Source organism: Petaurus breviceps, unplaced genomic scaffold, assembly GCF_028583685.1.
Source record: "Petaurus breviceps papuanus isolate PSGF00001 unplaced genomic scaffold, PetGlider_PUasm1.0 90601, whole genome shotgun sequence".
NCBI classification, from domain to species: domain Eukaryota; kingdom Metazoa; phylum Chordata; class Mammalia; order Diprotodontia; family Petauridae; genus Petaurus; species Petaurus breviceps.
Genome location: NW_027187282.1, coordinates 2,260,632 through 2,272,412, shown reverse-complemented (window position 1 = coordinate 2,272,412; position 11,781 = coordinate 2,260,632). Strand labels below are relative to the sequence as shown.

General features: G+C 41.5%; 1 protein-coding gene across 3 annotated transcripts in view; it reads right to left on the bottom strand.

The window, feature by feature from the left end:
* VAMP7 (vesicle associated membrane protein 7) overlaps positions 1-11,781 on the bottom strand; it is a 427,850-nt gene that overhangs the window by 67,912 nt on the left and 348,157 nt on the right. The window lies entirely within an intron of this gene.

Genomic DNA, 11,781 nt, shown 5'->3' with positions numbered 1-11,781 from the left:
TAGGAATTGAAGGTTATGTCCATCAACTGGGGAATGGCTGAACAAGGTATGGTATATAAATTTGGTGGAATATTTATTGTGCTATAAGAAATGATGAAAAGGACTGTCCCAGAAAGACCTGGGAAGGCTTATATGAACCAATACAAAGTGAAGTAAGCAGAACCAGGAGAACAGCAATAAAAAATAAACGATAATCAACAGTGAAAGACTTAGTAAGTTTGATTAACACAATGATCCACCACAATTCCAAAGAAGTCATGATGAAACATGTTGCCCACCTCCAGAGAGAGAGAGCTGATGGGCTCAGAGAGCAGATGAAGTTTATTTTTTCTATTCTTTTTTTAGAAACATGGCTTATTCATAAATTTGTGCTGCACTACTTTATATTTATAATGGGTTTCGTATTTCTTGCCTTCTCAATGGGCAAGGGAAGGAGGCGTAGAACCTGGAACTGAAAATACAATGAAAATTAATTTTTGAAAAAGAATTAAAGAACAGCTTAAATAACTGGAGGAATATTAAGTGCTCATGGCTAGGACATGCCAATATAATAAAATGACAATACTAACCAAAATTAATTTACACTTTTAATGTTAGACCAATCAAATTAACAAAAGAACTAAACTATCAAAGGAAATGATGAAAAGAAGTAGGGACAAAAGGAGAATACCACTTCCAGACCTCAAACTAAATTACAAAGCAGCAGTCATCAAAACAATCTAGTAATGGTTAAAGAATAGAAAGATAGATCAATGGAACAGACTATCAACCAATAAACAATTATTAATCACCTACTATGTATGTGCCAGGCCCTGAGCTAAGTGCCAGGGGTATAAAAAGAGGCAAAAAACAGTCAAGAAGCTTACAATGTAGTGGGGAAGACAACATGCAAACAAATATATAATTAACAGAGGAATTAAGAGGGTTGGGAGAAGACTTCCTGTAGAAGATTTTAGTTGGGACTTAAAGGAAACCAAGAAGGTCAGAAGTTGGAACAGAGAAGAGAGAACATTCCAGGCATGGGGGACAGCCAGAGTGAATGGCCAGAGCCTAGAGATGGAACGCCTTGTTCATGGAATAGCCAGGAGACCAGTGTCACTGAATAGAAGAGTATATGTTGGAGAGTAAGGTATAAGAAGCCTGGAAAGGGACGGGGGGAAGAAAAAGGGGGGGAGGGAGGGGACCTAGGTTATGAAGGTCTTTGAATGACAAACAAAATATTTTGTATTTACTCCTGAAAATGATAGGGAGCCACTGGAGTTTATAGAGTAGGGGGGTGGGGGTGGTAACTTGATCATTTTAGTGGCTGAAAGAATGGGGAGAGACCTGAGGCAGGCAGGACCCACCACCCCAATCAGGCTATTCCAGTTGTCCAGGTAAGGTGATAAGGGTCTATACCAGGTTGGAGAGAGAGAGTCAAAGGAGAGAAGAGGGCATATTCAAGAGATGCTGCAGAAGTGAAATCTTGGCAGCACCTTGGATATGAAAGGGTGAAAGAGAACAATGAGTACAGGATGACTCCCAGGAGAATCAAAAATTCAATCACCCAATGTTAGATAAAGTGGGTAACAAAAATTAACCTAGAAAAAAACTCCTTATTTAATATAAACTGCTAGGAAACCTGGAAAGTATTCTGGCAGAAATTAGGCTTAGACTAACACCTTACAACACACTATACAATACACTCTAAGTGAACACACAATCATATTAAAGATTATTCTATAAAATAATTAAGAGAAACATCATATATTTCTTGCAGCTATGGGTAGGAGATGTAGTCTTAACCAAAAGAGTAAAGAGGCAATTACAAAAGATAGAACGGATAACTGATTACCTGAAACTGAAAAGCTTCTGTACAGATAACATTAAGGCATCTAGGATGAGAAGGGAAGTAGCTGGATGGGAAATTTCATAGGAAATTTCTTTGCTAAGGCTTTGGTATCCAAGATATATAAACTATATAGCTGTGTGACCCTGGCCAAGTCACTTCACCCTGCTTGCCTCAGGATGCTGATCTGTAAAATGATCTGGAGAAGGAAATGGCAAACCACCCCATTATCTGTGCCAAAAAAACCCTAAATTGAGTCACAAAGAGTCAGACATGACTGAAATGACTGAACCCCCCAAAAATAACACTAATAGCCATTGGATTAATAAATAGCCAAAGGATATGAACAAACAGTTCTTAAAAGGACTGTAAAGTAGCCATAACTACATAAAAAAATGCTCCAAATCACTAATAACAAAAGAAAAAGAAAAACATATGGTGCTGACTGTGTGGCAGCACTGTGCTAAGTGCTTTGCAATGAATTACTATATCATTTGATCCAGAAGTTCATGGTCTGGAGAGGGAGACGACATGCTAACAAGCCAATACAAACAAGATACATACAGAACAAACAGGATCATTTCGGGGAGAAGGCATTACGACTGAAGAGCACTGGAAAAGACTTCTTGCAGCTGTTGGGCCTATAGTTGAGACTTAAGGAATTGAGGAGGCTGAGATGAAGAGGGAGAGTTCCCCACATATCAGTTAAGCAGCACTTATGTGTTTAGAGTCTATGCTGGACACTGTGCTAAGCGCTAGGGACTGCACAAGACAATCTTTCTCTCAAGGAGCTCAGGGACTAATGGAGGAGAAAAATATGCAAACAACTATGCACAAACAAGCTACAGACAGTATAAAATGGAAAAAACCAACTGAGGGAAGACACTACCAGCATTAAGGGTGTTAAGGGGCTCCTCAATTTGTCTTCTTGAGTTGCCATATTTTCCAGACACACTGGCCCTAGAGTGTGCAGGAGGCCCTCAAAGTGTCAAGGTTGAAGCTCCCCTTGAGCTGACAGAATTTGTTGTTTGCACCCCAAGCTGGACCCCCTGTGTGTCCTTGGGAGTCAAGACAGGCGCCAGTCAGTCTGTGCCAGACTGTGAAACTGTTTGTGCAGCTGGGACCCTTCTATCTTCATGGTCTAGCAGTTCCCCAGGGAATAGAATGCTACTTTTGCCATGGCCTTTCTCCTCCCCTTTGGGAGGGGATTAGTCTTTTTCCCTTTCCCTATAACTTCCCCCTTTCCTTGTAACTTAAATACCCAAGGCTTTCCCTGTACCACTGGGCTCCTTGGTATAAAGAGTTCCCATATGCACGTGCCTTTCCCTTGTAATAAATCCGGATGCACTGCATTTCTCATGGACTTGTAATATTAAATGGTGGCAGCGAGATCTGGAAAGGTTGTTCTCATAAAAAGGTAGGATTTTAGCCAGGGAAGCCAGGTGAAAATGAGGAGTGCAAGAATTCCCAGTATGGGGCATAGCCAGCGAAAATACATGGAGTGAGGAGATTATGCAAGGAAAAGTAAGGAGGTCAGTGTAACTGGATCAGAGTATAGGAGGGGAGTAAATTGTAAGAACAGTGGGAAGGTAAAAGGGGCCCAGATCATGAATGCCTAAGCACTTCAGGAAGTTCAGTCTGATAGCTGAGTAAAGGACAGAATGGGGGAGGGGGGAGGGAGGGAAGAGAGAGAGAGAGAGGGATGAGAGGATGAGAGAGAGAGAGAGAGAGAGAGAGAGGTGATATATGGAGATCAACCAGCTGACTACTGCAATAATCTAGGAAAGAGGTCCTGTACCGGGGTGGTAGCAGTATCAGAAGAGAAAAGGGTCTATTTGAAAAATGTCACAGTGGTAAAAATTGACAGAATTTTGAAACAGACTAGATACAGAGGGTGGGAGAAGAGTTGAGAACCTGGGTGGATAGCAGTGTTCTTAACAGTAATAAAGAAGTTAGGAAGAGGGGTGGACTTAGGGGGAAAGATAATGAGTTCAAGTTTTGGATATACTGAGTTTAAGATGTCTACAGGACATTCAGTTCAACATATCCACTAGGCAGAGATGCAAGTTTGCAGAGAATTAAGATGAATGAGAGGAAAGGAAGTCGAGACACCTCTTAATTAAGAAGTTTAGTCACAAAAGGGAAGAGAGATATGGAATGACAGTAGGGATGGATGGATCAAATGAGGGTTTTTTGAGGATACAGAAGATATGGGCATGTTTTTAGGGAAGCAACCTGTAAGCAATTTTAAGCAATGCAACCTGCTGAAGAATACCATCTCTGTAGCTAAGGCAGGGTAGAGGTCATGGAAAATAAGTTGAGAAACTGGGAGTTTAGTGTTTTTGTGGGAGTGTCAATATGTATGTTGAAGTCCCCTTGTATGGAGACTTAATAAAAGCACTTAAACTCTTAATAAATGCTTTTTCATTCATTCATATCCCATCCTCCACACATTTGCAAAATGGACATTTCTAAAGCACAGGTCTGATCCCTCCTCAAGAAGCTCCCATGGCTCCCTGTAGGCTCTAGGCCTATCGTAAAGTCTTTTGTCTGGCCTTTACGGTCCTTCACAATCAGATCCTCCCAACTGTCCAATATTATTCCATTTTACTCTCATTCATGTATGCTACATTCTTGCCCAAGGTGTTTGCCAGCTGCTCTCCAGAAACATCATTTCATCTCTCATACCCAGATAGGTGCCTGAAACACATCCCATCTTCACCTCTGCTGCTTAGAATTGCAAGATTTCTTCAAGCCTCAGCTCATTAAGACCCTTTCCTTGTCCTCTCCCCCACCTCCACTCTCTTGGGAGAGTGTTCTCTTCCTCCAGAAATTCTTTTGCCTGACTTTGTGTTGGCTTTTTATTTACTTATCTGTATAAATAATGCATACCCTTCTATCCTCCAGGGGCAAACCCCTCCAGGCCAACATGCAGCTAAAAAGCTGGGCAAAACCTTTGATTTCTTTGTAACCTGGGCATCTACTATAGTGTCCAGCACATAGGAAATACTTATGAATTTAACTGAAAATGGTTAACAATTCCAAAATGAGTCAAATGTGTATTTGACTTAAAATGTGCTTTACAAACAGACATTACTATTCTGACATGGCCACTCTGTGGATCTGTTTTGTTTGAGTACACTTATTTATTATTAGTTTGGCTTTTTTTTTAAATAAGGGATGGGGGTATGGAAGAAGATGGAAGCTAGCAACAGTGATTTCCCCCCCAAGAAAAAAAGGCAAACACTGAAACATTTTAAATGCAGAGAAGGAAATTCAGAATGAAGCGCAGACAAGTAGGAGAGGTCTGAAAATACCACGTTGAATTTATTATATACTTGTGAAAAAGTTGGCTGTATGGAGTCATCAATCCTCTGGTTCTTTTGTTGTACACAGAAATGCAAATAGGAGGCAAACGTCCAATATCGCCAAGTGGGTTGACGTAACCATTCTTATAGTTTCATATGCAACATTTATATTAAAACAGATTTTACCTTTACTTGTTTCCCCACCACCACCATTCAGAAATGACATGTCAATTTGTAAACACCAAGATCTCTTAACAAAAAATAAGAGCCTTTCAAAGCAATAAAAAGAATCCAAAGTTTGGTTTAAGATGTTCCAAATGCTTCTTACCTAGAAATAGGGCCTACCTTTATAATCAGAGGTCAGCCAAGTCATTAAAATCAAATCTCAAGTACACAGCTCTGCTCTGGACCCTGGACTTAACTGAGCTTTTTCTTAAGGTTCTTATGACTACAGGAGACATTTCCTAAAGTTCGACTGGGCATTACATAGGCAGTTTATTCAGTTTAAGCTTTGCTTGTTTTTCCCAAAGGATAAAACCTCTTTAATGGATTCTAGCACTGAAGTGATAGAATGATACTGAATAAGTGCTGGCATACAGTTAGATCATACTTAAAGTATTTTTTAAAAATTAGTATCAAGTTAGAGGGGGTGAGAGAAATTTTTTTTAGAATTCAATAAATATCAATCAAGAAGCATTTATTAAACCCATGCTATGTGCCAAGCACCTCACCAAGCACTGCTGATAAAACTATGGCCAGAATCATAACCCCTGCCCTCAGCGAGTTCATATTCTAATGAGGGAAACAGCAGGCAAACAAGTTCACCAGAAATGTACAGGGTGAATGGGAGGTAATCTTGGGGGCGGGGTGGAGGAGGAGGAGGTTACCAAGAAAGACCTCCAGCAGAAGGTGGTATTTGAGGTGAGTCTTGAAGGAGTCAAGAAGAGTAAAAGGTGGAGGCTGGGGGCCAACCAAGGCATGAAGCATGATGGAAGAAGAATCCCAAGGAGGCCAGTGTCACTGGATCCTAGACTACACAAAAGGAAGGACAATGGACAAGATGGCTACTTCCAGGTTCTCCCTTGACTACCTCCATCACTACCTTTTCTCCTTTGGGGCACAGTAAACAGAGCACTCAGCCTGGAGTAAGGAAGACCCAAGTTCAAATCCAGCCTCAGATCCTTCCTAGCTGTGTGACCCTGGGGAAGTCACTTAATCCTGTTTGTGTTTCCTCATCTGTAAAAATGAGCTGGAGATGGGGCGGCTAGGTAGCGCAGTGAATAGAGCACCAACCCTGAAGTCAGGAGGACCTTAACTCAAATCCAGCCTCAGACACTTGACACTTAACTAGCTGTGTGATCTTGGGTAAGTCACTTAACCCCAACTGCCTTACCACCTTCCCCCTCCAAAAAAAAATGAGCTGGAGAAAGAATAGCCAATTACTCCAGTATCTTTACTACGAAAAGCTCAACTAGGGTCATAAAGAGTCAGACACTGAACGACCACCATCATACATTCTACATTCTTCCACCCAATCAAAATTCTGGTAGCTGTTCTCCTTTCCCCACCCCCCCTTTCTAGGTCACTCCTCTCTCCCAATTCTCTTTCTCAATGAGTTCAGTGCCTGACTCACAGTCTCTCTCCTCTCCAATTCCTGCCTTCATACTTACTCTCCCTCAAACATGCTAACCACTCAATTCCTCAATCTACTCACTTCCCATGAACTCCTTCACCCCACTTCAACCACACACAAAGATGGTCATATTCTTGATCTTGTTATCACCCACAAATGTACCACTTCTGTGTTCAGGGATTCTGAATTCCCCTTATCTGACCACAATCTATTGGCTTTTCACCTCTCCCTCTGCCTTCCTTTACCAAACCATAACCTTCATCTGAACTGTGACCTCCTATCCCTTGACTCCTCAGCCCACTTCCAGGCCATCTCCCCAGCACTAGACACTCTCACATCTTCTGCCCACCTTGACCCCTTGGTGAACGATTCAGTTCTACACTGATGTCCTCTAGTACTCCTATAACATCCCTAATTACACCCAGCCAAGCCTCAGCTTTGGATCACTCTCACCATTCATCACCCTCATTCTTGTTTTGGGGTTTGTAATTTTGTTTTGCTTTTTGGAGGGGGGAAGGCAGGGCAATTGCAGTTAAGTGACTTGCCCAAGGTCACACGGCTAGTAAGTGTTAAGTGTATGAGGCTGGATTTGAACTCAGGTCCTGCTGACTCCAGGGCCAGTGCTCTATTCACTGAGCCACCTAGCCACTCCGCATCACCCTCATTCTTACACACATGTAGCCGAACAAAAATGGAGAAAGTCATACAACCATTCTGGGTGGGTCCACTACAAATTGATATTACATAACCTCACCTGGGCCCTCACTGCTACTAGCCAATCCTACTTATCAATTCACTCTCCCACTCTTCACAAAACCTCTCCCAAACCTTCTCATCCTTCTTCCAGCCTTCCATGGCTTCCCTCCCCCACACCCCCTCTTTCAGTTGAGAACCTTGCTTCATATTGTACAGAAAAAATTGCAGTTGTTCACCATTAACTCCCTCTTCTTCTCTCTCTCATCTCCTATCACTCAGATGTCTTCTGCCCCTCTCTCCTCCTCCACTCCTGTCTCACATGAAGAAGTGGTCCCATTTCATATTGTTTCCTCCAACAGATTGTCCCTTTGGTCATCCCCAATATTTTCCCTTATTTTTAATCTCTCCCCCTCTACTGGCTTCTCTCCTCCTGCCTACGAACATGCCCATGTCTCCCCCAGCCTCAAAAAACCTTCACTTGGTCCAGCTCTTTGTGGCTAAACTCCTAGAAAAGGCCATTCACAATAAATGCCTCCACTTTTCCTCCTCTCATTCTCTTAACTCCTTACAATCTGGCTTCTGACCTCATCATCCCACCAAACCTTTTCTCCAAAGTTACCAATGATCCCAATGGCCTTTTCTCAGTCCCCGTTCTCCCTGACCCCTGTGCAGCCTTGGATACTGCTGAACACTCTACTCTTTTCTCTCTAGGTTTCTGGGTCACCCCTCCTTCCTGATTCTCCTGTTACATCTCTATCTGTTCCTTCTCAGTCTCCTCTGTGGGATCCTCTTTGAGATCATTCCCTCTAACCATGGGTGTCCCTCTGGGTTCCTCCTGGGCCCTTTTCTCTTCTCCCAGTACATGATTTTACCTGGTGATCTCATCAGCTCCCATAGATCTAATTACCATCTCTATACTGATTATACTCAAATCTACTAATCCTGCCTCTCTGCTGACCTCTAATCTTGAATCTCCAACTGCCTTTGAGGCATCTCAAACTGGATGTTCAGTAGAGGTCTTAAACATAGCACATCCAAAACAACTATCTTTCTGCCAAAACCCTCTTCCCTATTATTGTAAAGGGCAGTACCATCCTCCCAGTTCCCCAGGCTCAAAATCTAGGAGTCTTCCTGACCTCCTTACTCTCTATATCCAAACTGTTGCCAAAGCCTCTTGATTTCACCTCTGCAGCATTTCTTGAATATGCCTCCTTCCTTCATCTGATACTGCCACCACTCTGGTAGGGCAGGCCCTCATCACCTCGTGCCTCAATTACTCTAACACCTTGCCTTAGGTCTCCAGTTCATTCTCCACTCTGCTGTCAAAGTGATCATCTTAAAACAAAAGTCTGACCATGTCAAGCTGTCCTACCCCTCTCCTCACCCCCAACTCCAGTGGCTCCATGGCCTCTGGAAACAAATACAAAATACTCTGTTTGGCATTCAAAGTAAGGAAAAAGGGGCGGCCAGGTAGCACAGCGAGTAAGAGCACCGGCTCCAGTGTTGAGAAGATCTGGAGATCGAATCCCAGGCTCAGACACTTAGCACCCAACCAGAAACACCTGGCCGTGTAACCTTGAGCAAGTTACTTAACCCCAATTGCTTTAAAAAAAAAAAAAGTAAGGAAAAAGTAGGACATAACCTAGGCCCCTCCTTCCTTTTCACTCTTCTCACACCTTACTACCAGACAAGTACTCTTTGATCCTGTGATCTTGGCCTCTTGGCTGTTCTATGAAAAAGACATTCTACCTCTGGCTTTGGGCATTCTCTCTAGCTGTACCTCAGGCCAGGCATGTTCTCCTTTCTCCATTCCACCTACTAACCTTCCTGGCTTCATTGTAAGTTCCAAGGAACCTTCTCCAACCCCTCTTAATTCTAGTACTTTCCCTCTATTAATTATTTCCCATTGCTGTGGGAAATTCCCATGCTGTCTACAGCTTGCTTTGTATGTATTTGCTTGCAAGATATCTCTTCCATTAGATCGTAAGCTCCTTGAGGGCAGAGATTGTCTTTTGCCCTTTTTGTACCCCAAGCACTTAGTTCAGGGCCTGGCACATAGTAGGTGATTAATAAATGTTTACTGATTGGTTGACTAAAAGGCTAGAAGGGAGACAGTCAGTAAAGTGCTTTAAAAGATAAAAAGATTTTATATTTGATCCTGGAGGTAACTGGGAGTCACTTAAGTTTGTGGGGGTGAGGGAGAAGGTGACATGTCAGAGCTGCTCCTTGGTTTCTCAACTGAAAAATGGTCAAAAGATATGAACAGGCAGTTTTCAGAAGAAGAAATCAAAGCTATCTATAGCCATATGAAAAAATGAGCTAAATCACTACTGATTAGAGAAATGCAAATTAAAACAACTCTGAGATACCACCCCACACCTATCAGATTGGCTAATATTACAGAAAAGGAAAATGACAAATATTGAAGGGGATGTGGGAAAATTAATACACTATTAGTGAAATTGTGAAGTGATCCAACCATTCTGGAGTGCAATTTGGAACTATGTCCAAAGGGCTACAAAACTGATCTAGCAATACAACTAGTAGGTCTGTATCCCAAAGAGATTTGAAAAAAAGAAAAGGACCTATTTGTACAAAAATATTTATAGCAGTTCTTTTTGTGTAGCAAAGAATTGGGAATTGAGGGGATGTCCATCAATTGGGGAATGGCTGAACAAGTTGTGGCATATAATTGTAATGGAATATTATTGTGGTACAAGAAATGACAAGCAGGATGATTTCTGAAAAACATGGAAAGTTATGTGAACTGATGCAAAGTGAGCAGAACCAGAATACTGTACACAGTAATAGCAATATTACATGATGATTAACTGTGAATTACTATTTTCAATAATACAATGATTCAAGACAATTCCAAAGGACTCGTGATAAAAAATGCTATCCAACTCCAAAGAAAGATCTGATGGAGTCTGAATACAGATTAAAGGATATTATTTTTCATTTCTTTTTTTGCAGTTTTTTTATCTGTTTTTTATTCACAACATGACTAATAAGGAAATGTTTTGCATGATACACATGTATAACCTATATTAAATTGCTTACCATCTCAAGGAGGGAAGAGGGATGGAGAGAATGTGGAACTCAAAATTTTAAAAAAGGTCAAAAACTGTTTTTGCATGCAGTTGGGAAAGAATATTACACAAAGAAAATATAAAATAAACTACAGGTTAATCAGGTTTGAGGTATTAAAGGTAACACCTACTATGATGTCATAAGTTAAAAAAAATTTGCTCTTTGGGCATTTTGACAGCTGAATGGAACAGACTGGGGGGGAAACCTGGAGCAGGGGCTTCCACAGAAGGCTATCTGTAAAATTCTAGGTATCTTATTAGATTTAGTCAGATGCTTAAAGCATCCTTGATGAAAACCTTTGGCACTATTAAATAAAAGTGTCTTAAAATATAATGTAAACATTTCAATCAATTCTCTTATGGCTCCACGAATAACTTTTCACACTAAAACACCCCTCCTTGGCTACCAGTGCCCAATATGAATTGTTTCTTTTTCAGGGCAGTGAGTGTCTCTATCTTGTACTGCTATATATACCCAGGACTTATCACAGTATTTAGCACACAGTGTGTTGGGCTTCCTTCCTAAATGCATTATTGCCTCCTTTATTCCATAGCTTTTTCAATCAATGACAAATCTTTGTCCCCAGTTGGAGTAGAGCTTGTGGAGGTGATACTGTCCGGAGGTCTATGCCAGTTAAGAACAAATTCTACAAGGCTTATCAACTTTGAGGATCAGTTTATTTACACTGGAGATAGATAAGTTAATCACTAAAGTGGCTGCAAGAAAAAAATCTTTCTGCCACAGCAACCCTTTTTGTAACAAATTAACAATTAAGCAAAACAAATCCACACATTGGCCATGTCCAAAAATCTGCTTAAATGTGCTCTCTAAGTGCATCAGTCCTCTCTGGTGGTGGTCAGCATGTCTCATCACAAATCCTTTACAACTATGGCAGGCCTTCGTGTTGATCAGTCACTAAATCTTTCACAACTGACTATGTTTATAGTATGGCTGCTATTGTATAAACTGTTCTGGTCCTGTTCATTTCAGTTTGCAAGAGTTAAGCCAGGTCCCCCAGTTTGTCTGAAATCATTCCCGGCATCATTTATTTACAACACAATGGTGTGTTACACATCACCCTCATAAGCCATAACTTGTTCAGCCATTTCCCAATTGATGGGCATCCCCTCAGTTTCCGAACCTGTGCTTTCCTTTTTGTTTTTCCTTGGGATTCCATGGCAATTCCTAAACCCACTCGCTAAATTGAAAGGGGGGGGGGGTCT